General features: G+C 37.3%; 1 pseudogene; it reads left to right on the top strand.

The window, feature by feature from the left end:
- Positions 1–7,749: 7,749 nt before the first annotated feature.
- The window catches only part of LOC115290727, a 41,843-nt pseudogene continuing 23,372 nt past the window's right edge, over positions 7,750–26,220 (top strand).

Below are 26,220 nucleotides of genomic sequence, written 5' to 3' on the forward strand. Positions count from 1 at the left end.
TAATTCTGATCCCTCCCCGATTCCTTAAGTGTGGGCTAAATGTGGTGATTTCCTTCCAAAGAGTTCAGTATGTAAAAGAGGGTAGGTGGAGAAGAGATGAATAACTTTATAGTATGGAAACCTGAGGAACACTACCTCAGCCGTGTGATCAAGCTTAACATCAATAACTGATAGTATGTGCCCTTTTGATATGATGTGATAAATATGGCACTTTTGTAACTTATAAACCCTATCTAACGATAAGAAAGATATCAGGAAAACCTGTGAATGGATAAAGAAGATGTGGTAAAAATATACAATGGAGTATTACTCGGCAGTCAAAAAGAATGAAATCTTGCTATTTGCAACTTTGTGGATGGAACTAGAGGGTATTATACTAAGTGAAATTAGTCAGTCAGAAAAAGACAAATATCTTATGACTTCACTCATATGAGGACTTTAAGATACAAAACAGATGAACAGAAGGGAAGAGAAGCAAAAGTAATATAAAAACAGGAGAGGGACAAACATAAGAGACAAACATAGATAAGCAGAGGGCTGCTGGAGGGATTGTGTGAGAGGGGATGGGCTAAATGGGTAAGAGGCATTAAGGAATTACTCCTGAAATCATTGTTGCACTGTATGCTAACTAACTTGGATGTAAATTTAATAAATAATAAAAATTAAAAAAAAAAGAAAAATATCAGTCAAACCTAACTTGAGGGACATTCAGTAAAACACCTGACCACGAATCCTCAAACTCATAAAAAATAGGAAGAATCTGAGAAACTGTCACAGGGTAGGGAAGCCTGAGGAGACAAGACCACCAAATACAATATGGTGTTCTGAATGAGATTCTGGAACAGAAAAATAATATTAGGTAAAAACTAAATAAATCTGAAAGGAAATATAGACTTTAGTTAGTAATAATCTATCAGTATTAGTTATTGCATTCATTGTGACAAAAGTACCATACTAATATAAAATCTTAACAACAGAGGAAACTGGGTTCTGGGTACATGGGAACTTTTTGTACTATATTCACAACTTTTTTTGCAAATCTAAAACTATTCTAAAATAAAACAAACAAACAAAGAGGGTAGATGTAAATAAAACCTGAATTTAGCTCATAAAATATTTCAGAAGTGATTGTGATAGTAACATGACAAAGGCAAAGGAAGACAAAAATATCAGGATAAAAGCACCTACAGAATTGTGGAATGACTATGAACACTTTGATGTTATATCTGCTTGGGGACATTCTACAGGTTTGGGAATTACCTTTCATACATGTGAAAATAAAACCTCCTCTCTTGACTTTTACCACCATTGCCCTATTTCTAGTCTTTTTTTTTTTTACCTTATATATTCCAAAATTACCTTTCCATTCTCATCTCCCACTCATTTAAACAAACCTGTCTTCCAGGAAAACTGATCTACTTACCACCTGATAAATACCACAAGGCTCATATACTCAAAATTGTTCCCCTCATGTAAATGTATTTTTCTCTCACAGGTCTAACCATCCATCCCAAAGTTCTAACCATCCCAACAAGAGTTCTTTGGCTCTCCTTGATTTCCCTAGATGAGGAGATCCCATTCTCTCCTAATCCACATAGTTGCTCTGTACTTCTCATGTCAATCATATACTACTTTGTATTATGGTATTAAGTACTTTGAGAGCAGGGTCTTGATTTGTGCATCTTTGCATTTCCCATGGCTCTCTTCATAGATATTTACAGAAGGTTGGGCTAATAAATTTTACCAATGTTGGACAGTCATTTTTGATTAAGGGAAAAACTTGAAACCAAGATCAATTGGATTAAGTTAAAAATAAAATTTTAATTATTCATACAAAAGTCATTTGATGGAAAGAGACTGCTACATTTTCCCTACAACTGTTATTATTGTGGTCTCTCTATTTGTTGCTGATAATGCACTGAGTCAATGCATGTCGGGTAATACCTATTGAGTGTGAGCCATTATTACAATAATTAATAACAATGGCAGCTCAGTTGATAGGAACTTGACAATGTGCGTATCCTTATCTTCAAAGTTCCAAATGGTTTGGAATTTGGCTTTCTGTGAAACTGTTTAATAGGAAAGTGTGTGTTTAGAATCTGCTCCTAGCTCAAAGGCTGACCCTTATCTCTTAAGTCCTTAATGAGAAAGCACCTGACAAATTGACTGGCACACTGTGGAGTCCTCCAAGTAATATCCCTTCCTGCCAAATGAGTCTTTTGCAGTCTCCACTTCTAGCTTAGAAGGTTGTTGAATGATGACCAGTCTGAAGCCAAAGTCCAAAGCTTCAGAAAGCTCTCTTCAAAAGGTTATTTCACAAAGTAAAATTAACTTATTGACAAGGTGGAAAGTCAATCATTTTCCCCCCATCGTGCCGACTGATTAGCTACTTGATGAGGTTTACTTGGCTAAATTGACTGACAGGCTAAATACTCCATAGCTGCCCCAAGAACCTTTGTGATGATTGTCACAGATTTCTTTTATTTAATATGGTTCGGTCCCATAAAGCAACACTGCAAATAAACAAAAAATATAATATATTATCAATCTTCACAATATTTGAGTCTACTCATAAATTTTCCTAACTAGGACATATTGCTAATTTATTTGTTTAATAAATATTCAATAAATAACTAAAGAGAATAGGATTTAAATTGTGACCAAAATGCAAAAGAAAATACCTGGCCTTATTTCATTGAAAATAAAATTTAAAGTAAAAGCAAAACTTTTTAAGTGAAAAGAATTCATCAAAACGGGGCTACAAAGACTATAATCACTGATTTCACTATCCTTAGCAAGAGCAATAATTACTAGTTTATTACACTGCAAAAACATTTCTGTTGTATGAAATTGTAATCTCAAAACAATGTGGAAATTTGGAGGTTATTACACAATTTTTATGTCATGTGTTATGATCATACTATTAGTTATGGAAGATGCTAAAAATACAAGATTAAAGAATTGAGAATTTAGTTGGAAGTCAAGAATGGATAATGTAAGATGGCACTACTCTTCCCAAAAGCATGGCTGAAAAGAATGTGAGATCATGAAGACAGTATGTAAATGAGATCACAGAGTAAAGGGAACTTAAAAAAAAATGTGTAGGATCAGCATGATTATTTTAATAAGCTGAGGAATAAGGCCAGGAGTGAAGAAGACACTGAGGATCAGTCATGAGGAGGAATTGATCAGAGTGCCAGGTACCAAGAGCAACATACACAAGTTGTCCTTGAATAAAATGATGATTTTTCAGCCTTGAGACTGGAAGCAAGAGGAAAATAGGTGTGGATACATAGCTACTCTTAGACATTATATGCTTGATTCGAGGCTGAAGATTTGCAAAAGGGGTCAACATAATGAGAGGGGCAGATAACTAAGGATCAAAAAAAAATACATTGCTGAGCAGGTCTGGAGGGCCCACACACTGTAGGGGCACTAATATGGATGGTGGTTTTATGATATTCTTTTGCTGTGCTCAACAGTTTGGGTGTAATAATGGTAATGGTAACTAACTGTGATAAGTACTTTACTTAGATTAGCTCATTTAGTCTTCATAGGTAGCCTCTGAAAGAAGTGCATTATTTCAATGAGAAAATGAAGGCTTTGAGGCTAAGAGATTTGCCCATATCTATTTATCACTTTTTTTTTTTGACCCAGGCTGTCTGACTTAGAGACTAAGTTTCTGGATGGCTGTTTAGGTTTGGAAGTATATTGTTTTAAATAAGAGATTTGGGCTATTAGAGACCAAACATGACCAGAAATTTCAATAATGCATGGAGACTAAACTGTTCAGGGACACAGTCAAGCAGCCCAGCCCGAATCAGGAAATAATTTCAGGAAGGAAGAACTGAAGTTCCCTGAGTCTGGGGGGTTGTTATAAAGGAGATGGAATCACGACAACTCAGTAGGAAAAGATTATGGACAGAGGACAGGATGCTGGAGGTTTCTGAGCTGGTACATCTCTCTGAGTGATGACATACTTCAAGTTGTGGCCATTGGTATGAATAGCTGGAGTAGAAGCTGTAAAGAGAAAATGAAGGACTCAAAAGGATATGAAGAGTTAAAGAAATTATGGTGGATTCCTATTTACATAGAACTGTGCTAAGGGATGTTTATTCCTAAATGATAGTTCTCACTGAGCAGACATTTATGTCCCTGCCATAAGACCAAGAGAGTTCCTGGCTTTCAGGATGTGGTAGTAGGCAAAACAGGAGAAGTTGCTTCCCTCATGGAGTTTACATTCTCGTGTCCATATATCAGGTAGTGATAGGTGCCTAGAAAAAAAAATTAGGCATTTACGAAGAATAGATATTGTCATGGCAAGGGGTATGACTGCCTTAAAGGGTGTTTAGGACCCAATGAGGGGCCATCATTTCCAAAAGGACTGAGTAATCATTTTGAGAGATGGGGAGGAGTATGTGTGGGAGTTGTACAGTTTTGTTGGGTCTGAGAATTTTGACCAAGTAATTTGGAGATATTAATCAGATACCTAATGATTATCAGCTAACTGTTGGATATCAGATTATGGATTTCATAGAGACATTCAGAAATCTGGGCTAGGGATATAAATTTGGGAGTTGTATAGATGGTACACAAAACTACAAAAATGAAGGTGATCATTAAGGAAGAGAGGATAGAGACATGAAACACTCAGATGACTATAAGCAGGGGCATTTCTAAAAGGTGGGGATATGCAAAGGATCCAGCAGAAACTGAGGAAAAGAGACCAGAGGAAAAAAGAAAGACAACCAAAAGTATGATATCATGGAAGCCATGTGAAGAATGTGTTTCAAGATGGAGAAATGATCACTTGAATCAAATATTGCTGAGGAGTCAAAGAATAAAAAATTAAAAAATGAAGATTGAGAATTGACCACTGGATGGGGTGGCACTTAGTGACCATGACAGAGCTGCCTGGTTGGCCATGGTTTAATTAGAGGATGGAGGAACAGAAATAGAGAAGATAAGCATCAACACGTTTTTCTAGTTTTTCTATCGGGTAGACCAGAGTAATATAGTGACGGTTGGGGAAAAAGGTAGGATCAAAGGAATGTTTTAATGTTCAAGATGGAAGAAGCTGTAGTGGGTTTGTAGGTTGATGAAAGCTGCAGCATTGCGGAGGCATACACGAGAGGCTATGAGACCCCAGCACAGGTGGAGTGTTGCTCCTGGGAGCACAAACAATCCATCCATAGTTGCAGCTCTAAAGTTGTTAAGAGGCTGGGAAGCTAGCGTGACTGGTGGCAGAGACACTACTTATTCTGGATCTGCATATATACGAAACTGCTAAGCACAGGGTAAATTCCAGTGAGTGAGGGTTAATGACATTGAACATGGAGACTATCCAGGGAATTACCCTTCTGCTATCAAGGAGAACATGACTGGATAGCTGAACGAGCAATGTTAATAAACTGTGACAATTAAAAATCTGCGTGGTAACCTATGAAATGGATATTTAGTGTGACTTTCATTTCAGAAGTGAAATTCTTCATTGAAAACTATAGTCTGTGTAATGAGAGTTATTACCTACTCCTGATCCCCATCTTTTCCAACCGAAGAAAAAAATCTGCTCTTCACCCATTTGGTGTTCTAATAATGTTTCATGGTTGTTTAAAACTTCTCCCTTATAGCTTGCTTCTGTAAACAGGACCTAATTTTGCAAACAGAGGGAAAGGGCATATTCTTTTACCTTTTTATTTCCAGAAAATAAGGTATGTTAGAGTGGAAAGAAATCTGAAATGGGAATCAGGACACTATGTTTCTTGCCCTGGTTCTGCCACTAACTCACTGAGAATTGGTTTCTTTTCTGGCAAATAAAGTAGTTAGTCTGGAGGATCCATAAAATCCCTTTTGAATCCAAGTAGTGAAATCATAATAACAATCTAAATAATTCAGAAATTCACAGCTAATGCCCTTTATTTTTATATGCCCATAATATTCTATGTCAGGATAAGTAACATTTATATTGTTGAGAGGTTAACAATCACCCACGCATTAATATCTTATAGGGTTATTGTGAAGATTAAAAGAGAAAATGTGAAAGAAATTCACTGTAAAGTGAAATACAGTCACTCATTAATAACATGTAGACAGTGAAATATTACATCTAGATTCTGCTTTTACTATGTGGCTTTTGGGACATCATATAAAGTCAGTACACATGGAATGTAAATTGGAAAGGAGGTTTTACTCAAAAAAGGTGTGCAATTGCTTTTTTAACTTTTCTGTTGTTGTTGAAAAATGGCCATACACTATTATAGGAATAAAAGGATTTTAAGACCTGGGGAAAGGCATTGAGATAAGCACATGGATGGATGTATTGGTATTAATTTACTGTCAAACAGCATCAGAGTAGAATGGAAAGAAATATACTCAGGTTTCATAAAATGTTCGGCTTTATTTTAAAAACAGAACTAAAACTAAATTGAAAATTGTAATTAATTAATGTGATACTTTTAAGTTTCAGGGTAAAGTCAACAATCTAAAAATTTTAATTTGTTATAATTATATATTTACTTAGTCCCAAAATTATTCCTTTTTGTGTAATTTTCATTTTTTCTGTTTGTATATATTCTTTTATTCATTCATAGGAAGAAATTTAATAATAAGCACATTATCTGGCAATTTGCATTTTTTTCATATAACAGGAACTGTGCCTTCTTACTGGAGAAATTGTTGGAATGGATATGCTACAACACCAATAGTAACAATTAGAATACATTTCAGATTTGCATAGCATTTAATTTTTTTTAGGGCAGCTTCACAATTATCTCACTTTCTTCCAGCAAAGCTACTTCTTAGCAAAGTGAGCAGGCAAGTCATTCAACCCCCCTGTACCAAGGTCTCCTTATCTGTAAAATGGGGGTCATAGTAATACTTTCCTTAATGAGTTGTGCAAAGATTCAATGAGTTAATTTATGTAAAACATTTAGTAATCATATTGCCATAGTAAACACGCTGCCATTTAGTATAATTACTGTTCTTATTATTACCCCTCTCGGTGGTTTGGAGATTACAAATGTATCAGCTCCCAGTGCCATCTTGCAGTAGTCCCAAGGATTCATCAGATGTTACAAAGTCCAATGTCTAAAGGTGTCAACAAATGAATATAACGTGCAAGGGGCAATTGTGGCACATTGAATAGCTCACACTTCTAAAACCAAGCGATCCTACTCAGCCCCTGGCAATGTTGCCATACAGAAATACAGTCCTAGCACTGCCACACTGCTTAACTTCTTTTTTTTTTAAATTTTTTAAATGTCTTTATTTTTGAAAGACAGAGAGAGACAGTGCAAGCAGGGGAGGGTCAGAGAGAAAGGGAGATACAGAATCTGAAGCAGGCTCCAGGCTTTGAGCTAGCTGTCAGCACAGAGCCTGACAGGGGGCTCGAACCCACAAACTGCAATATCATGACCTGAGCCAAAGCCGGCTGCTTAACCAACTGAGCCACCCAGGCACCCCTGTTTAACTTCTTAAGAAGATAAAAATTTAGATTTTTATTAATTCCCTGACTTAAAAAAAAAAAAAGGTTGGTAAATTATTCTATTTTGGCCAAAACACAGTATGGACTAAACATACACAAGTTTGTGGATGGGCATGGACCATGGTCAGCAGCTTCCTTATGGGCTCTCATTACTGTAGTGTACATTGATAGAATCTTGATATAATCCTAAGAAACTATAAACATTAGGGAATCATGGTTAATTCAAGGATTGAAGCACTATCAAAAACAGATACGTGAGCTTCACAATGGGTGTTAAAAATGAATGGATTGGAAAATCTAACATAATAGATGAAGATGAAAGAAGTGCTGTGTATACCATGGACATGATCCCTACAGTGTACCTGGAGCTACAAGGATACAGACTGTAGGTTCCTTGGTCTTTGGGGAGAAAGAACCAATGGCAGGAAAGTAAGCAGGAAGATAGGAAGTGCAGCAGGGCTGGGGGGTGAGGGATGAGAAAATCTCAAACAATAGTAAAAAAACCCACAGGTCTTCTAGACACCAATGTCCATGCTTTTCCATGGTATCAGGCTGCTTCTAAATTAAATTAACAATTGCACAGCTCTTCCCAATCTGCAGAACATTAGGTGAGCCCTGCTTGGGGATTCCAATACAGTATTTACTGGCGCTTGAAATTCACGTAGTGATGACTGACGTTTTGCTTGTGTTTAGAGAGGTAGATGTTGAAGGTACCATTTTAGAGCCAGATAAGCATGGTTCTCTGATCCTATTGACTGAGGGGGGTGGTGGGTAGGGGAGCGGATGGGGGTAAGGGAGGGGAGAGGAAGCTTGTTTTCTAATGCAGACAACTAACTTATCTCTGATGTGATTCAATTTTGTATAATCTACCATTCTTTATGACTTTTTAAAAAACATTTTAAATCACTTAAGTCCCAGTTCTTTGATGATTCCTTTATCACAGAGGGAGATTCTTAGATAATTGAAAAGGGATGAGTCATAATGAGTTTTCACTGATGCATGTTGCCTCTCATTACTAATTCCACTGATATCCTATAGGGAACATAAAGAGCCTCTCATCTCACTGAATGGTGGTATGAAAAGGCATACATCTGACACATAGAGCTTGACTCTGTCCTTTCTGAACTGGATGGGCTTGCCAAGGGACAGAAAGGAGAAGGCCTTTGTTCTTTGACCCTCCCTCCCACAAGGGCTCTAATCCAGTCAATTTTATTCCTGGTGGACTTGAGAATACACCATGCTCCATTATTATCCTTCCAGACGTTCATTCCACATTTGCACCTGCTCTCAGTTGCCACCCCCCTGGGACAGTTAGAAGATTTAGACAAACATGGTATAATTTCACATTTACTCCAAAGGCAGTCTCTTTGTTATTGAAATATTAGCTATTCTATCATCAGTTCCCTGATATTTAATCATAAACCAGTGTTATATTTCAGTCCCACAGGCAATTGAAAAATGAGTGTTTAAAAATATTGCAAACAACATACGAATCTTTCCCCCCCTCATTTTTGCATCCTCACAGCCTACAGCTCCTGACAACTATAAAGTGCTCAGTAAATGTTTACTGACCAAATCAAAATCTTAAGCAATTGTCATTCTAAGAATGTTTGCATATAGTTATGGGTTTCACAGATATGTTTGTATTTAGATAACTTCGTGAATTTGGGGTCTGATTAGGACATTATTGAATTACTATAACATCCCATTGATATAGAATAGAACATTCTGGAGACTATAACCATTTGGAAGCACAACCAGAGTTCCACATGTAATTGATCTAAGGCTTCTAAACAACAGGAAGGGAAAGAAATGGTCACAAACCCTACGTGCAGGAGAGCTTTGTCATTAACTTCTCTCCATCTTTAATTCTCCTTCAAGAAGAGATTTGTTCTATTATGAAATAAATGGTTCTAGTGAGGGAGTAATGAAAGCTCTGCTGGGCCCTATTGGAGCCCAAGACAAAAGGAAAAATCAGTAATACTTCTCTTGAAATTTTAAATACTTTGATGACTTTTGTTCATCATGAATTTTTAAATTAATTTTCAGTTTTAAAAAGATCTTTTATTAAAATACTTATCTGGATTACTGAGCTTTTTGAATCCCTTTTAAATTCTGCCCTCTGGGCGAGTGTCTTACATGCCTTACCCTAATCCCAGCCCAGAATGTTACAATAGAAATGTTATTTTCTGGCTGGTATCATTTAGAAAATAACCTAACTTCACATCTTAACATGAAGCGGAGTCATTAAGAAACAAACGTAAAATAATCCAATCTCTTATTTTTAGTAAGGGAAGAAATGTGATATTTTAGAAAGATTGCTATCAAATAGAAATAAAATTATAAAAAGCCTATTATTTACAAATCCTTTCACCTGTAAATAATGGCCTATTCAACTTACAGAGGCTTAACATCTTGAATCTGTTTTTTGTTTTCGTTTTTTTTTTTATATTAACAAGTGGTTTAGAGGCAGGCAAATGGAGAATTCTTTTCTCAGTTTTGTGGTTATATCTCCAATTCTAGCAATTGCATGCTTTTAACTGCTGTAAGAAGGGGAAAGAATCTCATTATAAGTATATATTCCCTTTTAACAGGGTGCCCATATGCCTTCCCGGAGGCCATACCAACATATAGTTGCTCATGCTCCCTTTTAGAATGAGTCACCCTGTCTTCCTCCTACAGAGGCTGGGAATGCCAGACTCACATGGATCTAGTCACATGCCTGCCTTCAACAAAAGGGCTTAAGCAAGAAGGAAACAAATACTGATTTACAAGCTAACAGTGTCAATGATAGCTTCTATAGAATTTGTGTAAAATAATGTTTTAACTACCTGATAGTAAACAAGAGCTGTTGTGTCTATAAAACCTCATCTTCAAGAATGACATTCTTGGGACTCTTGGGTGGCCCAGTAGGTTGAGCATTTGACTCTTGATTTCAGCTCAGGTCATGATCTCATGGTTTGTGAGTTCAAGCCCTGTATCAGGTGCTGTACTGACAGTGCAAAGGCTGCTTGGGATTCTCTCTCTCTCTCCCTCTTTCTCTGTCCCTCCTGTGCTCATGCTTGCTTGCTCTCTAAGTAAATAAATAAACTTTTTTCAAAAAAGAATGACATTCTTGAAATTGTTTTCTTAAGAGACTGTGGTTTTTATTACTTTTTACTTAGAAGTAAGCTCCTAAGGCCAACTCTCTAACATTCTATCGATAAAACTTAAAATGTAAATGATAACAAATATGTCTGCACAGATCTGCCAGAAAAAAATAAGTGGATGGGATGTGTTAGTAACTTCATTTAAATATTGATTTCTGTGAGTTTGATTTCATTTTGTTAGATCTAGTTATGCCTTAGGCAATGAGTTCTCATTATCTATTAGCATTTGGAGTTAAGATATCATTGACCTTCCTTTTCAACTAAACTGAAACATATATTAGGCTGGCCTTTTTGGACCATTACATTATAGTGTTTTTAAGTAAACTATCTGCAACCAGAAAATAATAGAATTACAATAGATTTAGCTACTCTTTGTAAGTTACACTTTTTATAGTTTGTTATTTAGTTCATAGATGCTTTTTACCTTTTAAATTGTAAATACCTCCAAATGCTTTTTAACAATTTAATTAGATGGTATTCAGCCATTCAATTATGAGGACCAACTTCTCCAAACTTCATTGAATAGAATAGTATTTCGTTCCTCTTTTCTAGTATCTGAGTCACAGAGGTGTGATCACCAAAAGTTCATTGCTGGCTAGCTGGGCTTCGGGAAGCTCTTGTCAGGTTTAGGGAGGGAAGGGATCAAGTTCAGGGAGCACAGGCAATTACTATTATAGGCTTGACAAGGTAAAGTTTAGAGAGCTTCCTGACATAAAGTATAACATATTAAAATAGGCACATGTCATAGTAATTAACAGAATGGCTTTTTGTTGCCTTTGTTGGTTTCCTTATTTTATTTTGAACCTGAGAGAACATTATGATTGAGTGACCTGTGTTACGGTAGAAAATGCATGAGCTGGGGATTCAAAAGACCTGGTTTAGCCAAATGAGAATGTTAATATTTATGTATGATGACTTAGGGTTAGTCATGCCACCATTTGGTACTTGGTTTACTTATTTGCAAAATTGGAGCTTTTTTGTTTTTTAAATAATGCCTTTCTTCAAATCTAGTCTCACAGAGCAACCTCATCTATTTGGACAGATGAAAGCAGAACTACTCTGCTTGAAGTTAGGTAGTGGGTCATCCTTGGACACTGACCACTGAATCTTTCTCTTAGATCCTGTCCTAGTCTTTGAGAGTTGGCCACAAAATCCTTAGGATTCAGCAAAACTGAACTCTTGGGACCTCATTAAGATAAAAAGCTTCTGCACTGCAAAGGAAACAATCAAGAAAACTAATAGGCAACTGACAGAATGGGAAAAGATAGTTGCAAATGACATATCAGATAAAGGGCTAGTATCCAAAATCTACAAGGAACTCACCAAACTCCACATCCAAAAAACAAATAACCCAGTGAAGAAATGGGCAGAAGACATAAACAGATACTTCTCCAAAGAGGACATCCAGATTGCCTACAGGCACATGAAACTTTGATGCTCACCATCTCTCATCATCAGGGAAACACAAATAAAAACCGCACTGAGATACCATCTCACACCAGTCAGGGTGGCTAAAATGAACAAATCAAGAAACTATAGATGCTGGCGAGGGTGTGGAGAGACCGGCACCCTCCTACACTCTTGGTGGCAATGTAAACTGGTGCGGCAGCTCTGGAAAACAGTGTGGAGATTCCTCAAAAAACTATCCATAGAACTCCCTTATGACCCAGCAATAGCACTGCTAGGGATTTATCCAAGAGATACAGAAGTGCTGATGCATAGGAGCACATGTACTCCAATGTTCATAGCAGCACTGTCAACGATAGCCAAAACATGGAAAGAGCCTAAATGTCCATCAACTGATGAATGGATCAAGAAGATGTGGTATATATACACAATGGAGTACTACATGGCAATGAGAAATAATGAAATATGGCCATTTGTAGGAAAGTGGATGGATTTTGAGGGTGTCATGCTAAGCGAAATAAGTCAGGCAGAGAAGGACAGATACCATATGTTTGCACTCATAGGTCTAACAGGAGAACAGGAGAAACCTAATGGAGGACCAGGGGGAGGGGAAGAGGGAAAGAGAGTTGGGGAGAGGGAGGGACACAAAACTTGAGAGACTATGGAATACTGAAAACGAACTGAGGGTTGAAAGGGAAGGGGGAGGAGGGAAAAGAGGTGGTGGTGATGGAGGAGGGCACTTGTGGGGAAGAGCACTGGGTGTTGTGTGGAAACCAATTTGACAATAAACTATTAAAAAAAATAAACAATTCAGAGGAAAAAAAATCCTTAGGATTCAGTAAGTGCTCTTAAACACTCATAAGGGAGAGGAAAGAAGGGAAGCTGTGAATAATAAATCAGAACTCCTTTTTGTGTTTACTTTCTTACTTTTGCTTCTTTGTAATTTGGCAGGTTCCTTAGAAGTCCTAGGAAATTGCTTTCATGCCCCACCTTATAATTGCTTTAAGGAATCTGTTTGTAAATACATCATTACCTTTATTCTAATTCTTTGTTTCTGCATGTGACATCCATTTACTTTCATTGACATGTAGATGTAATATTTGCATCAGCAATGTTCCTATTTTAATGTTTAACCTTCTTATTGTGCAGAGAGCAAACACAGTCAATGATTGTGTCACAAAACAGCCATCCCTGGAACCACCAGAGTCCAAGAAATGGAAGATTGCCAAAACTACAGATATGAAACTTACCCCATTATCATTGGCTCCCTTTGCTATTCTAGTCCAGCAGTGGTAATGAGGCCTCACTTTTTTATATCTGATGCTCCACCATTCCTTTCCAATTAAGCTGCTTTCATGTACTCTGTTTCCCATCAGGAATCGGAATATCCGAATGACACAAAACCCCTCTAGAATTTTAATAGAAGTTGTATTAGCAGGCTCAGTGGAAAAGCTTCTTAACATTTCATGATTAAGTATGATCCTTGCCGAAGGTGTTTTAATCGTGATTTAGGAGATTTAGGATGTTCCTTTTCCTACCTAATTTGCCGTACACAAATGGATAGTGAATTTTATCAAACCATTTTCGGCAACTAATGAGACAGTTTTGCAATTTCTCTTCTTGATTCCATTGATGTTTGAATTACATTAATTGCATGTTGAATGTTGAGTTCGGTTGAGTTTCTAAAATAAAGCACTTTTGTCTGGTGTGTTATTTCCTTTCTAAAAGATTACTAACTTTGGTTTGTATATAGCTTGTTTAGGATTTTCCCATCCATATTTTGAGAGAAATTTATCTATAATTTTAGTTCATTTCATATATGCAGTTAAAGTTCTAAATTATTACTCTGTGTTATCTGTTATTTGTATTACACAGGTTTTGATGTGTACTGTATTTGTGTTTATCATTCAGTTCAAAACACTTTACTGATTTTAATACTGGTAGTTTTTGATCCATGGGTTATTTGAAACTGTATTCCTTACTTTCAAAATATGATGATTTAGTAGTTATCTTCTTATTAATTTCTTGCCAAATGTCCTTGTCAGAAACCATACATGATTTTATGATCTTAATTTTTGAAATTTGCTGATACTTGTTTATTACTCAGGCTATGGTTAATTTTTATAAATGTTTTGTGTATTTTTAAAAAAATGTTTATTCTGAAGTTGGGTAAATTGTTCTCTATATATTTAATAGGTAAAATTGATGAATTGTGTTATTCAAATATTCTACATCCTTGCTAAATTTTTGTCTGCTTGTTAGATGAAGTACTCAGAGGGATTTGTTCAAAATCTTCCAATATGATTGTGGAATTGTTTATTTTTTTATTTATTTAATTTTACCCCATGAATATTTTGCTTTAAAGATTTAAAGCTATTTTATATTTGGTGCAAAAAATTTTAGTAATTTTGTACTTTCCTGGTAAATTAAATGTTTTATCTAACATGTGTGCTTCCTTCTCCCAAGTAACCTTGAAAATGATTTTGATATTAATGTAGTGACCCCAGCCTCTTTAGGTTAGTGTTTTCATGGCCTTCTTCCATTTTTTGCTCCCTAAGATTACTGTATCCTTTTTGCTTTATGAACTACATATAAGATTATTTTAAAATGCAACCTGACAATGTATGTCTTTGAATTGGAACATTTATTTAGTTCATTTGCTTTAATGTAATTACTGATGTATTTTGGTTTAAATTGCAATCTTAGTGTTCTGTGTTTCTTTTTCTCTTCTTTGTTAAATGTGTATATTCTATTATTTTTTTCTTCTATGTGCTCAGAGGATGTACAACTTCTCAGTGTTACCTGGAGTATAGCGCATTAATTCTTAATTTGTCAATGGCTCATATTAATTGGCACTTTTGCCCAGACAAGGCAGTGATCTTCCAATCTACATGCTATTGTTGTCTTACATTTTATTTCATTGTATATTTGAATTTCAAGGCATTGTTAATATTGACTGATTCAGTCAATATTAGCTTTTATTTTCCTGGAAACTTGTTTCTTTCAATGCTTTTTTTCCTGTTCATCTCTGATCTTCTATTTGTGATCATCTCTTTCTGCCTATAAAATACCTTTAGTATTTATTTCAGTGTAGGTCTGATGGCAATAAATTCATCTTTGATTATCTGAAAATCTACTTATGTTTACCTAATTATTTGAAAGGTGCTTTCACTTGGAATAGAATTTTTATTACCTGAGTTTTTTCCCTAGCATTGTGAAGGTATTCCATGTCTTCTGAATTGCATAGTTCTTGTTGAGGAGTCAATCAGCGGTTATTCTAATTGTTGCTCCTTAAAAGATAGTCTCTCTCTGTCTCTCTCCTCTTCCCTCCTTCCCTTTATCTCTCTCTTCCTTCTCCCTCCCCCTTTCAAGCTGTTCTAACAATTTGTTTTCTTGGTGTTCAGTATTTAGATATGATGAGCCTATGGGTACTTTTATTTTATTTTGTTATTTTATTATATTTATCTTTCTTGAAGCTCTCCAACCTTTCTTGACCCCTTGGCTTGATGTTTTTCATTCATTTTGGAAAATTTTCAGCTATCTCTTCACTGTTCCTTCTGTCCCATACTGTCTTCCCTGTATCTCCAAATATATATCTATTAGACCCTATGACCATATGGTCCATGTCTATTTCTTTCTCTTATTTTTTAAGCACTCTGGTCTCTGTTTTTCCTTGGAAGCATTTTTTTTCCTTCGGATTTATCTTTTAGTTTGACAATGATCTCTTCAGCTATGTCTAGTCTGCCATTAAACCTATCCATTGATTTCTTTTTTTTTTCTCCTTTTTACTCCATTGATTTCTTATTTTTGGTTATTTTATTTTTCAGTTCTAGAATTTATATTTGGTGTTCTTTCAATAGTTGCTAATGTTAGGTTAAAGTGTTTTAATCTAGTCTCATTTCTTAAGCACAGTAAGCATAGTTTTTTAGAAGTATGTTGATGAGTTGAGGATATTGGGCCCTTACGAGTCTTCTGTTGTCACCGTTTCTGTTGTTTTCATTCTTGTTGTCCTGTGTCCTCATCCTCACATGCCTGTTGTTTACGATTCTATGCCAGACATTATATTTGCAAAATTGTTTCCAGAAAAATTGTGTGACCTCGGATGATGTCATCTACCTCCAGAGAAGGATGCACAGTTTGGTTCTGCAAGGTACCTGAGGATACTGCCAATTTAGAAACTCTTTAATCCAACTTTATAGATGAAAATGATTTGAAACTGAGCTATAGTCCCTGTGAAGAGTCGACTACCTCCTCCTTCCAGTTCAGTCTTACTTTTAGTTGTCACCCATTTGTGACTCCAACCCAAAGGAAGGAGGAATAACTGGGGCCTCCATTAGTGGGCTATGACTTCCGATCTTCATCCCTTTAGCCGCACAAGGTGGCCTACAGTGCTTCTTGCCTTCTTAGCCAAACTCTCTGAAACCAATAAATGTTTCTAAAGAAAAGAAGTTTTAGCTTCTTGAAATCAGCACTCCCATGTCAAGCTCTTATATAGTTCATTATCTCATTAGCTCTTTGATGTCTTTTTCCAATTATTCCAAGAGGGAATGTTGGTTTGAATTACCTAGTCTGCCATTACCAGATGTTGCTGTCTCAATGAATATGTATATATATATATTTTTTTTCCCCAGCTAATTTGTTTTATGGGTTATTCCAAGAGTGTCATAGTACCCTTATTATTGCTTCTAGGGAGATGTGAAATACTCGGCAGACACTTATTACCAAGAATTATATTGAAAAGCTTTATTTGCATAGAAAAAAAACTTAGTTGTGGGACATCAGTTGTACAGGCTACATCTAGATATTTAAAAGATCCTGGAAATCTGAAACTTTATGCAAACTCTACTTACTTTACCTTGAAATGGTTATGTAAATCATCCTGAACTGGTATGTCAAACTATGAGGTGCAACTTGTTTCTGTTTCCAGGCTGCCTGTCTTCCCAAATTTCTAAAAAACCCTTTATGCACCAATTTCTGCTCCTTATGGAAATCAAACTGACTATATTTTCAGAGCATAATTATTTCAGGGTTAGTTCATATGTAAGTCTCAGCATAGGAATATCCACTGAACTCTACTGCAGCTAACCTTCATGTTTCTCTTTCTACTGTCACTGGCTCTAATCCCCCACTGGTCTATAGAACTCTCACTTCACCTTTTGTTCTTCCCATTCCAAGAGTCCACAGGTAACAATGCTTGCTCATTTTAGTTTCGAATAAATTACCATTATTCTCTTTAATCTTATCAACTGTGTCTTTTACTGACCCTTACTACCTTGTTCCTCTCTCTTCTGCGAATTTTACTTTACCTGAGAAAAATGTTCCTGATGCCCAGTATCATCTCTTTCTCTTTCTCTGCCAGTTCTCTGAGTTGCTTGCCTCCAAAATTTCTGCAACAACCACTGTTTACAGAATCAAGTAAAACAAAACAAAAAAACAAAATACAAAATGCAGCCAATTCCTCCTTTATTTTCTTTCTTGTCCATATGTTTTTAGTAGCCAGTGCCTAAGCGTGATCCGTATAGTTTCACCTGGAGGATGCCATCAATGCTTTTAATGTAAGTTATCACTATTGCAGATGATTAACATTTATATTTCCAGCTTACACTTTTGCTTTGAATTCCAGAGTTGTATATTTAACCTATTCTTGATGTATCTCAAGGCACTTTATGTATCCCCAAAGTACTTTATATCTATTATTATTATTATTAATGTTTATTATTTCCAAAGAGAGAGACACAGAGTGCAAGAGGGGGAGGGACAGAAAGAGGGAGACAAAATCTGAAGTAGGCTTCAGGCTCCAAGCTGTCAGCACAGAGCCCGATGCAGGACTCAAACCCATGGACTGTGAGATCATGACCTGAACCAAAGTCAGCTGCTTAACCAACTGAGCCATGCAGGCACCCCCCTCCTCCCAAAAGTACTTTAAAATCCAGATATCTGAAAAGGAAATAATGTTCTTTTCCCTAATCTTTTCTCCAGTCATTCATATTTAAATAAATATCATTACTGTCCATTTCCTTTTTAAATATATATATATATATATTTGAAGTTTTTTACATCAATAGACTTAATTTCATAGAACAGTCTTTGGTTGAAAGAATAATTGAATACACAGGACAAAAAGTTCCCATATTCTTTCTCTCTTCCTGCCCTCAGTTTACCCTATTGTTAATATTTTGCACTGATGTGGTATATTTGCTACCATGATGAATATTGATATCTTATTAACTAAATTACATCAGTTGCATTAAGATTCATACTTTGTACTGTGTGGCCCCATGGGTTCTGCCACATGCCTAACAGAATGTGTGCACACCTAGAGTATCCTACAAGATGCTCCCACTGCTCTAAACAACCCCATTGCTCTACCTACTCAAACTCACAGGACTCTTCCCGCCACCCCTCTCCCACAACTACTGATCTGATCTGTTCACTGTCTCTATAGCTTTACCTTTTCCAGAATGTCATATACTCGAAATCACACAGCATGTTAGTTTCTTTCACTTAGCAAAATGCAGTTAAGTCTCCTCCATGTCCTTTTTTAAGCATGATTGATCATTTCATTTTATTGTTAAATAATAGTCCAGTAAATAGAAGCACCTTAATTTGTTTAGTCACTTATTTTTTGAAGGATATTTGATTGCCTCCAATTTTGGGCAGTTATGAAAAAGCTGCTCTTAACATCAGTGTGCAGGTTTCTGTGTGGACATAATTCTTCAGCTCATTGGGATAAATACCTATGAGCATAATTACAGATCATGTGTCCAGCTGCATTTAGCTTTGTAAGAAACTACCCAGGTGAATTCCAAAGTGGTTATATCATTTTGCATTTGTGCCAGCAATGAATGTCCTCTTGCTCCATATTCTTTCCAGTATTTGGTGTTCTCAGTGCTTTAGACCTTAGTCATTTTAGCAGGGATGTAGTGGTATCTCATTATTGACACCCATCTTCTTTTACAAAGCAGAATCTTCAGCCTTCTTTGATACCTTTCTCTTCCTTAGCATCTATCATCAGTCTTTTCTGTAGTTTTTTCTTTTACATAGCTTTCCATTTTATCAACTCGTCATCTTCATAGATGCTACCCTGGTTCCATCTATCATTACTTCTAAATTACCTCCAGGCTCTCTTGCCTCCTTTAAAATTTTTAAAAAATGTTTATTTATTTTTGAGAGAGAGAGACCACAAGGGAGGGGCAGAGACAGGGGGACAGAGGGTTTGAAGCAGGCTCTGTGCTGACAGCAGAAAGGCCTATGTGGGGGTTAAACCCAGGAACCATGAGATCATGACCTGAGCTGTGGTCAGATGCTTAACTGATTGAGCCATGCAGGCAGCCCAAGCTCTCTTACATCCTAAATCTTGCAACCACAGCACTCTTCAAAAAATCTAATCATGTAACATCATCCTCAAAACCTCCTGAAAACTTCTCAATAGATTTGCATTGTGCTTAAGGTAGAACCATATTTTTTGTCATGGCCTACAGTGTTCTCTGTGGCTTTTCTCTCCTTCTTCAGTGGCATCTGGAGCCATACCCCTACACTCTGCACTAACCGCACTACTGAGAGCCATGAAAGCATGGTCTATGACGTTCCATCCTGCTAAGTATGATTTTCCTCCCTACCACCCTCCATTTCCCCCAACTCCCTTTGCTTCTTTTATTTACTCACCCTGTGCACTCTAAGAATGGTTGTCACATCTCAGGAAAGGTTCCCCTGAGCTCACCACAGAGGTGAGTTCTATTATCCTTGATCTCATGTGAAAGTTGTAACATTCCATTTGTTTTATGATTATTCAATTGATGTCTGTCTTTCATGCTAGATTCTAAGTTAGAGGAGGGGTTTGAACTTTTGCTTGCTTATTTACTTAGTTATTCATTTATTTTAAATAATCAGCAACACATGGTGTGGCACTAAGTAGATGCCTGGTAAAAATGTGTTAAATGAATGCTTTGTGCTAGCTGAAAACAAGATTTATCAGTTAGGAAGTGAAATCTAGGGGCCAAGGGACCACATAGCCAGAGAAATCTAATTGGCAATTGGATGTAAGGCAAGAGAAAAAGAGGGAAGGAAAAGCAAACTATCATTTTTTATGCACAGTTCTTTCTTTTTCTTCTCACACTTAAGGAACATTTAGGGAGCTAAAGGTACCTAGGGGAAATTTGGGGCATCTGAAAAATAATGGTAGTTTTTCAAACTTTATTTAATATCTTCATTAAAAGTCAAACTGCTGCTCTTATTTCCCCTATAAATCTAGGAGGTGTTTTTTTCCCTTAGTTTTTCTATTTGGATGAAATACAGAATGTGTGGTTTTTAATCAGCCTGTTCATGTGCAATCCTCCCTTAATCATGCCACCTCTCTCCTTGTATTTCCCCCAAGATAAAGAACACAAGTATATGTATGCTATGGCCCAACAGGTTACAAGGACATAATAAAAAACAGCCGGTTGCCATCCTTTCAAGTCCATTCCCAGATGTCTCTTCCACGCACTAAGGTTATTTGCATGTGCTGAGAACTGGCTAAACCTCTGACCACATTGTGCCTTTAAGAGTATTTCTCACTCTAAGTAAAGGATATGCCATTTCCTCAAAGATCTGCAAAGAATCCCATGTGGTTTCTGTCCCTTGAGGAAGTTTGTGAATTATTAACTAAGGCAATGAGAAAGAAGCGTGCTTTGGGATGCTCTCCCCTCTTCCCCCAGAACTCATCAGAAAGCCGTTAGATGTGCATCCTTAACTGATAAAGGTAGGGTCTCAGTGAAGTCCCGTGCTCAGGCTTGCTTAGGCTGAGGCTGTACATTCACATTCATAGCTTAATTCCAGGCTAGAAGGGGGTAGGGATAAACTAGAGCACAGAGAACTATTAACAAAAACTTAAAAAATTTTTTTAAATTTATTTTTGAGAAAGACAGCATGAGCCGGGGTGGGGCCCAGAGGATCTGAAGCGGGCTCTGTACTGACAACAGTGAGCCTGATGTGGGGCTCAGATTCACACAGTGTGAAATCCTGACCTGGGCTGAAGTCAGATGCTCAACTAACTAAGCCACCCAGGCACCCCAACAAAGACTTCAGAGAGACCCTGTTTATTTCAGTGGAGGCTGGCCTTCATTCAGCTATCCATTTGTCCATTCATGTCAAAATTTCTAAAAATATCTTGGGTGCCAGCCATGTGCAAACTATGGAATGAGCCACGTGGACATAAAAACAATTTCTTCGGCTTACAAATTATAAAGGCCCTGCATGAGCAGTGGGCTAGTACCCTGTTGTAAGGAAGCCTCAATGACGAGTATGCAGGTAACGCAGTGCTCCATGATTTGGCTTCCATCCTGCTTATTTCTTATTTTCTGTTATTCACTTGGTTGGTGATCTTCCAAATTAGCTGAGGGGAGATGCAGAGAGGGAATTCTGGGCCTGTGGGAAGGGGCATATACACCTCAGCAGGCAGGCCTCCAATCTTACACTCCTGACCTTTGATGGATGTGCTTTTGTTTTACATATTGAGCTCCTTCTTCTGATTTGATTGAAAGGAGTCAGTGACTAATACATTTGAAAATGATGATTCTAGGACTGACCATCTTTTCTCATCAGACAGCTCATCGTATTGTCTGCCTCCCCCAATAGTACACGCGTTGCAGTTTATTTGCGTGTCTGCTTATTGTTTCTCTTTCCTTCTTCCAACTTGGAGAGCTCTTTCCATTTTCCCTATTTACCTACCACACATCAGCCCAGGGGAGAGCCCCCTTCTAAAACTCAGTTTCGTGGAAGCTTTCTTAGTAACTCTCACCTGAGTCTGCAATTGTTTTCTTTCAATCATCAAAATGTTGAGCAAAGCGCTAGGTTCCTATTGTGCCCTTGGTAGATATGTGTTGGCTGAATGAGGATGTAAAAGGACAAAACTGAAAAGAAGCTGTGATGTTATCTGAAGGACAGCCCTTAGAGTTCTGCTGTAGGACACACACTGACTTTCATGCTTTAATCTGACTTTTCGAAAGTTTGTACAATTTCATTTTTTACTTAGAAGAATAAGAAGAGTGGGAGATGAGTAGAGGAAAAACGGAATAGGTTTCTTCAATAGAAAGCAATTCTAATATCTAAGAGCTATGCCATACTCAGGACTCCTGAGTATCTGTTTAGCTTTAAAGGAGGACTTTAATTCCCTACCCTGGCCAGTCTGGCAAATACTAGAGCTCTTCTGAGAATTTTACAATTTCTAAGGAAAGGTTGCCTATGGTTATAATATAGTTTCTTCCATTTCAGCAACACAGCAAATGTTTACTGTGTTTCTACTTACTCTGAGGAGTACAAGAGAAATGAAATTGAATGAGACATGGTTTTGCATCTGAAAACTCAGTTTAGTGGAAAGACCATCACAAAGAGAAGAAACACTGCAGCCTGCCGGTGGCAAGAATTAGAGTGGAAGTAGAAAGTGCAATAATAAATAGAGGATGGAGAGATTAGTTTTGTCTGAAGGGAATCCCTAGCAGACCGGACAGAAGAAGGATTGCCTAAAGACAGTGCAGAAATTCAATAGGGGGAAGTGAGTCAGAGTATTGAAGGCTCAGGGCACAGCATGGGAAAGGCAGAGTCAGGAGACTGTAGGAAATGTTTGTGATGAGTGAATCACATGTGTGACCACAGCATCAGTTACAATGGGAGTGGCATAGGAGAGGTAACATCGAAAGTTCATACAGGGTATTTGATTCTGTTTTATGGGCAGTTGAGGGCCATTAAATGTTTTCAGAAGGTAGATGGTTGTACTATCAGGCTTGGGTTTGGAGCTAACTTTTGGTGACAAGACAGAAGAAAGAACACTCAGGAAACCACTGGAATGCTCCTGAACAGCCTAATGATGACTAGACCTAGGACAATGGCAAGGAGACCAGATTGAAGGACTGGGGGTGAGAGATACCTCAGGAACCAACTGACAGGATTTGATACCACTTGCATGGGAGTATATCTTTACTACAAAGATAAAGTTCTTGAAGATGTCTCCAAAGTTTTGAGCTTAATGTACTGGGGGATGGTGATTCTATTTATTGAGATAAATATAACAGAATATAACAGGAAATATGGGGTAAAGAGGAATAACTAGTGGAAGAAGATGGTGTGTTTGGTGGTGCACATAGTAAATTTCAAATGCCTATAAATTATCTATGAAATGATGTCCCATGGGTGATTAAAGATGCATGGTCTGAATCAGGAGTGAGGAGCATGTTTGAGAATCATTACTACAGTGGCAATTCAGTCATGGAGAGGGAAGGGCAAAGAGAGAGACTAGAACCCTTACAGATACCTTTAGAGAATCTGGCTGAAGAAAAGACTAAGTCCATGATGAGTCAAGAGAATACTCTACCAAGAAGATCAAGAGAAAGAGTTATGAACAGCAGACAGAATGAGTAGATGGAGAATGTAAAGACTTGAAGTTGCAAATCAGGCAGATATGAATGACCTAGAAAAATAATTTCCCTGTAGGAAATAGAGGGTGGAACTTAGGTTGCATGAGGCTGAGGGGTTAATAAAAGGGGAGAAATGGGAAAGGAGCTTGAGGACGAAGAAGGAAAGGGCTGATTCTTGGGATACATTTTGAATGAGTTGGTAGGTGAAGGAGAAGGAATGAAAGAATCATCACAGAGAATAAACTACACATTAAATGAATAATAATCATGCTGTAGAAAGAAGCCAATATAAGCCAATGAAACTAGACCTCTGGCAAAAAACAGACCCAAAGGATAAGAATGGTAGAAAACAGATAGGTTGATTCAACATCAACGGGTATCAGAGAGCTCTGCCGGAAAAGGATATTAGGCTCCTTAAGTAGTTTTGATCACAGCAGTTTGGGTCACATATGGTTTGCACACACTTGGAGGGAAACCAACTAGCAACAGGATTATCTTCAAGGCAAGACCAAGGAGAGGCTAAACAAGTGGGCCTGGGCACCAGCCACTCCCCATACTCTGATGACATGATAATGACAGGAAGTGTGGCCTGATATAGTTCCAGCAGGAGCCTGGAGAGAGTAAAGAAAGAGAACAAAGGAAGGAAAGGTTTGGAGTTTAGCAGAAGCACATGACCCCAAGCTGGTATTCTGACATTATCCAGGTATTACAGTCCTGTCACCTCATTCTGATTTTAGTCAAAATGCATACTAAATTAGGAATCACTATTTATTAGCTCACTATTTTACTAGTCAACATTACTGACTGGAGTCAGCCTTGAACTAGAGAATGGGGATGTGTGACTCTCCTGGCAGCCTGGAGAGGGGAATCTGGCTTACAGAGGCCAGAAGGGCCTACTGCTTAACTCTCCCTCCTCTAACTCAGAGTCCAGGAATTACTAAGACTTCTCTATCTGAAGAGCTGGGGAAAGGTAAACAGCAGATGGGCGGAGTGGAAGGTATGAGAGGCTAAGGCAACTTAAGTTGAGGAAGGAGATCCAGTTCCACACATGAATAAAGAGAATCATTGATTTAGTACGAGGCAGATCAAAAAGAAGGAACAGAAAAGGATCATTCAGAAAATCTTTGAAGCTGAAAGGAAGGGAGCTAAGAGATCCACTGGCCTTAAATTTTCTACAACCATTGATGTGGGTAAAAGTTTAAGAACTTAGAAAAAACTAATAAGGTTTTCAACTGTTCCTGCAGGGCATTCAATGAAGTGCTTCTGGGTGGGTTACTGGGATTCATGAGCAAGAGCTGGGGGTGGAAAATGCTAGTCAGGAGAGCTGAAGGAGTGGATGGTGGCCAGGAAAGGGCCAAAAAATGGGAGAAGGTAAAGGGTTGGATGGCTGAAGAATGGGCTCAGTTATGGTCAGAATGGGACAGCAATGAAAAGATGGAAGGACTGCATTCCATGGTTCAAACCAACATTAGAAATCTATGTTGTACTTCTTCAGCTGGGTTAAGAGCTTCCTGAATTATCTCAGTGACTGCTACCATCAAGAGAAAGTGCAAAACGGTGGAAGTAGAAATTCAAACGCTGAAACAGAAATATAATGCAGATCTATCTTGTAAGTACTTAAAAATTTTTTAATATCCATAATAAAGAAGGAAGAAGTCTTAATAGTATATTTTATTTAGCCCAATATATCTAAAACATTATCAACTCAGCTCCTAATCAGTATAAAACTTATTAATGAGGGAATTTACATTACTTTTCCTACCAAGTCTTTCAAATCATGTGTGTATTATCCACTTTCATACATCTCAACTTGGATGCTAAATTTTTATCAGAAATACTTGACCTCTACTGAGATTTCATTTAATTTACTGCTAAGTAGATCCACATATCCAGGTTGTTTTAAACCCAGTAACATCTGAAAAGTTTTAAAATTTAAATTTATGTTAACTAAAATGCAATAAACAATTCAGTCTCTCAATCAAAAGCCATATTCAAGTGCTTGGCGGCCACATGTGGTCAGTGGCTGTTGTATTGGACAGTGCCCACATATTTGCCAACGCTAATATTATTAAGCAGTTATTGATCGCAGTTGGGGTTTATGTCCTGTTTTATTGAGATTAAGAGGTAAGAACTAGACACTGCCCTTTGGAAAATAAAACTACAAAGGCATGAGAGAATGGGCATCTGATTTTCCTAGTCTGGGAAAGTGCCAGGAGACATACACAGACTGACATTGTCATAACTGGCCATGAAAAAAAGTTACCATGTTTTCTCTCATACACGGATGACCTCTCTTCTAAAAGGATATCCCTGCCTGAAGCATAAAATGCAAATGAGGATAACTGTATTATCAAATGATTCACTCTATTTTCCAAGTCCTTTTGCTAGACCAGGTCATGGATGAGCAGCTTCTTAGAATTATCTTCCATTTTCATTATGTGAAAAAATATTTGGCTCTTGTTCTTGCACCAATTAGTAAGCTTGAATAAAAGGAATTGGTGTAAAGGAGAGAGATCTGCATTGTTGTTAGCGTGATTTATGCTGCCTGCTCTGTATCACCTGTATATTGCTCATAATCAATTTGCACATAAAGTTGATTGAGCTCTATGGGAATATTTAGATGAAAGAAACTCTATAAATGCCAGGTATTTATTATGTTCATTATGGTTATATAATGTGGTAATAACAGAAGTGTTACAATTGACTTAATGGAGCTCTGTACTTTGAAGCACGTCTTTAGAATTATTATTGTAAACTTCTTGAATTTTTATCTTACTTCATGCATGCTATT

This window comes from Suricata suricatta, chromosome 4, assembly GCF_006229205.1.
Source record: "Suricata suricatta isolate VVHF042 chromosome 4, meerkat_22Aug2017_6uvM2_HiC, whole genome shotgun sequence".
Lineage (NCBI taxonomy): Eukaryota > Metazoa > Chordata > Mammalia > Carnivora > Herpestidae > Suricata > Suricata suricatta.